A 4,616-nucleotide genomic window follows, 5' to 3' on the forward strand; every position below is an offset into this window, starting at 1 on the left:
GCTTTTGAGAAATCATGTCTTTTTTATGTGTATACTGAGACCAGTTCTAAGTGAGATTAATATTCATGATCTTGAAGTTTAAGCATCCAAGGTAARATGGGTAACTTTAATAGGTTTAGCTATCAAAACTTTGTTTTTTATGTCTAGAAATTGAGAATATCATATCTTCTAAAAAATTTGTTTCGAACCGTAACTCTTATTTATTCAAACTGTATTAATATGTAAAAGACAAAATATAAGTTACATCATCGTTAAAATCTCTTTTAACAAAACCACTGAAGCTTCAAAATCGTTAAAATTCACGGATCCCGCTGCATTGCGCGGGTACACAACTAGTATATATATATATATATAGGGGTCATTCAAGGAAGAACTGACTAGTTTGTGGTAACTGTGAAATCCAATCTCAATCATAAATCAATAGATAAATTAGAAAATTTATAATTTTGAATTAAAATTTTAATATAAGAATATTTTAGGTATTTTAAAATTCTCCACTCTCCGTCCTCCAGCCACTATTCTCCCGTGATACTACTTATGATACCTAAAATATTGACTCTCTTAAACAAAAGACACACAAACGACCCTCAGTGTGATACCAAGCACATATAAGATGCATCGTGATACCACCGTATAACATCTTCGATTGACCACATAAACGACCCTCAATATGATACCCAAGCACATATAAGATGAATTATGATATCACAGTAATACCATTGATTTCAATTAAACTAATCAGATTTGGCGATAATGAGGGTGGTTTTCCGATTGGGTTTGAATCGGATCTGATGGGAAGATAGAGAGATATAGGAATTTGGGGGTTTGAGAGAGAGAGAGAGAGAGAGAGAGAGAGGAGGGGGAGGGGGAGGAGAGAGAGAGAGGACTTAAATGCAAAATTGGAATTCTAAACTAATTAAAGTAATTTGAAATCATATTAATTTACTAAGAAATCATGTTCACTAATTTACCTTTATATTTATTTTAAGAAATCATATTAATTATTTTGAATGATTGGTTCACGTTCGATCTCACGGTTACCACAAACTAAATAGATCTCATTTGATTAGACCCCTATATATATAAAGGTAATAACCAAGAGAAATGACATGACACAATATGGATTGAGAATTCAAAATATTGAATTGCAGTTAATTTATCTATCCCACATTGATAAAAAAATTATATGTCATATCATGTGGCTGAATATATAAGGAGAAAAAGGCCAACTTATAAAAGAAATGATATGTTGATACCCATGAGGAGAATATTATCAACTCTTTTTATATGAACGTTGATTTATGATTACTTTAATCTATTTTGGATTAAATAATTAATTTTAGTTTATAAATACTATTTTTTGTTACACATCTTTACGCATTTAAATGAAAAACCAAGGAGAATGACATGACACTAACGATTTCAGTATTCTAAATTTTTTAATTGTCGTATTGGTTTGAGTATCCCAAATTAGTGTGGAGATGATAATTTGATAGAGGTAGGTAAGTATATGAAAGAGTGCGATGCCTTACAAAACTTAAACGGTTTGTGACAACATAAAGAGTTGGTTGTTTGACGGTTGCTGAATGGTTTGGTACAAAATGATTAAGTGGTTAGAATGATTAAGAAGCTCTCATGATATAGGGTAAAATGAAATATTATTGTTTGATAATTGTTTACAATGAAATTAGAACACTTAATGGTTACTAGGAGATGCATGATACAAAATCATTCAAAGAGTTTTAAAACCATTAAGAGACATATTTTTTTTTGCCAAACAAGATTAACCTTTTAACGATTCAGATACTGTCTCTTAAACGGCTTGTGACAACATAAAGAGTTGGCTCTTTTGGGCGGACTCACTTTTCGCAAATAAAAAAACAATTTTTTTCTCAAATTTATGTTAGAGACTTAGGGTCAGATCAAATGAACGAATGAAAAAGGTAGACCAAGTATTCGAAATTTCTCCATTTATTTTAGAAACTTAGGGTCAGATAGACCAGTTGTATGAAATTTTTTCGTATACATACCCCTATACAAATATTTTCCTTTCATTTCCTGGTTTGCATCCACAATGAAGCAGAAAATGAAAGAAGTAATAAATGCTTTGTTAGAGAAGAATAAGTTTCCAATAAACAACCCAATAATACTATCTCCAGTGTGTAAGGTGCGCAGAACACTAGTTATAGAAAAAGCAGAAAACCTGCGCAGGCCAATTTCCTTCTGCACAATACGGAGACGAGACGACAATGGCCTTGAGATTCGCGCCTATTCTTATTCTATACCTTTTTCATTCTTTCTCCATCTTCTTGTGTTACTTTACTCTTAAAATCAGTCACCAATTCATGATAATGTTGGTTGCTTCCGACGGTTTGAATTTTCTAAAGGGTTCCATCGTTACCCAATATTGTGATCTTAAAATTTCAAGTCTCGTGTTATCGGGACAAGCAATCAATCAATGAAAATATACAACCTTCTTCAGGCTGTTTGGTAACCGGTAAGAACAATCAACTTTCATTTCTCTCTCACTCGTACAGATCTCCTCGAGAAAGTAGAAAATTGACTCATGATATTAAGTAGCAAAAGGCTTTAATTCCCCTGTTTGTTCTGCTACTGTGTCTGTGTCTGTGTACTATCTGCTTGATTGTTGAATCAGATTATTCGCAAACTAATGAAATGTCTTGTTTATAAAACCCCTGGATCTGTTTTGAAATTCGAGTTTAAACATACAATAATTCACATATAAGTTAATGATTATGCATGTTTCTTGTTGGGAAGCCACTTGCCTTATTATAATATACTAGTTGTGTACCCGCGCAATGCAGCGGGATCCGTGAATTTTAACGATTTTGAAGCTTCAGTGGTTTTGTTAAAAGAGATTTTAACGATGATGTAACTTATATTTTGTCTTTTACATATTAATACAGTTTGAATAAATAAGAGTTACGATTCGAAACATATTGTTTAGAAGATATGATATTCTCAATTTCTAGACATAAAAAACAAAGTTTTGATAGCTAAACCTATTAAAGTTACCCATYTTACCTTGGATGCTTAAACTTCAAGATCATGAATATTAATCTCACTTAGAACTGGTCTCAGTATACACATAAAAAAGACATGATTTCTCAAAAGCCAAAATGTGTACATGCATGTTACATACATTTAAAAAGATGCAAAAATTCAGTATCAATTATGAAAACAAAAGATGCAAATAACAAATAAATCAGACAATTCATGTTCCCATCAATATCTATTCTATTGTAAAGAAGATGTGAGTGAGAGGTCGTTTACTAAACACAAGTGCTTAACGTATAAATTTTCTAATCGGATGAACATGACAAGAGCCAAAAATCTTACCGGATAAGAGCGATAAGAAAGATGGAGAGTCTTACCCGGTAAGTGAGAATTTACCCAGGTAAGCGCTTACCTAGTAAATTGTTGCATTCAATATGCTTTGATGTACTAAAATTTTACGCATCTAAATAAATTATAGTGTTGAGTCCTATTGGTAAGCGCTTACCAGGTAAGCATTTGGGTAAACGGCCCCTGAACCTTGCATTTGCATAATTGGTTCCTTTTAAATGTGTTGCAGCCGAAGTTGCAACATCTGTCCAACACCCTGTATCTTGTAACCGATAAATATATGGACATAACTTTAGCTAATGACAAAGAATGCATATATCACAACTATACAATTTGAATTTGATTAGGAAACTAACTCCCAAAATTAATTTGGGTTCCCTGTAGAATATTTGTAGAATGTTTAAGGTATTATGATGATAGGATTTGCTTCTGGTTTCTACAACTTCACTCGTTTTGAAGAGATAGGAATGCTTGTTTCATTATAGACAAACAAACAAACAATAATTTAAGATTCTTTACCACAAATCAAACCTGAAGCCATTTGAATCATTCTTTCTATATGAAGTTTATGCCATAAACAACCAACCTACCTACAAACATTAATATTGAAACCAAATAGCCATGGGCATGCATATAGGCATTGACATCCACTTTCCTATCTTCCACATACGTCATTTGTGTATGATTGCCATCCTCAGATCCATTATCTGCATGATTCGAAAGCTTGGGCTTCAACATAATCTTTACAATAAACCAAAAYRAAGATATTCAAAGAAGGCGTTAATGACATAGCCAATAGCCATATATATGGCATAGCCAACACAATGCTTGACAACAAAAATATTCAAAGAAGGCGTTAACGACATTACCTTATTTTTTTTTAATAACATCCAAGTGATTCTTGCYAAAGTTTCAATCTTCTTTTCCATTTCACTCACGTGTAACAAGTGCCCCATATTCTAATATCCCTGAAAGGTCCAAAAACGAAATCATAATTTGACTTATACAAGTATATTGGATAACATTAAAACTTCACTTAAATAACCTAAGTACACTACCAATGATACAGTTATATGTTCATAACCAAAATAAAAAATTCACTACAATGTGTTCTTGGTGTCTTTCCYAATGGATTCTAGACTGCATCAACCCCTTTGCTTGATAGTATGTCGATGTTAAACCTGTTCGTAATCGTTGTTCTAGTAAAACCATAATCATATATGCATCTTAAATTACACAACTCTTGCATA

General features: G+C 32.3%; 1 protein-coding gene and 1 long non-coding RNA gene across 5 annotated transcripts in view; one reads left to right on the forward strand and one right to left on the reverse strand.

The window, feature by feature from the left end:
• Positions 1–2,385: 2,385 nt before the first annotated feature.
• Positions 2,386–4,616, forward strand: part of LOC112522882 (interactor of constitutive active ROPs 3-like) — an 11,138-nt gene continuing 8,907 nt past the window's right edge. For all 4 annotated transcript variants that reach the window (XM_025132209.1, XM_025132217.1, XM_025132225.1 and 1 more), the window contains exon 1: positions 2,386–2,497. The gene's annotated coding sequence lies outside the window, so the exon portion shown is untranslated. The remainder of the gene's footprint in view (positions 2,498–4,616) is intronic.
• LOC112522906 lies at positions 3,818–4,582 on the reverse strand. Its single transcript, XR_003070221.1, has 2 exons — positions 4,236–4,582; positions 3,818–4,073 (listed from the first exon to the last, which is right to left on the reverse strand). It is a non-coding gene; the product is annotated as an uncharacterized LOC112522906 (long non-coding RNA).

This window comes from Cynara cardunculus (assembly GCF_001531365.2).
Source record: "Cynara cardunculus var. scolymus isolate 2C chromosome LG 1, CcrdV1, whole genome shotgun sequence".
Taxonomy (NCBI): Eukaryota; Viridiplantae; Streptophyta; class Magnoliopsida; order Asterales; family Asteraceae; genus Cynara; species Cynara cardunculus.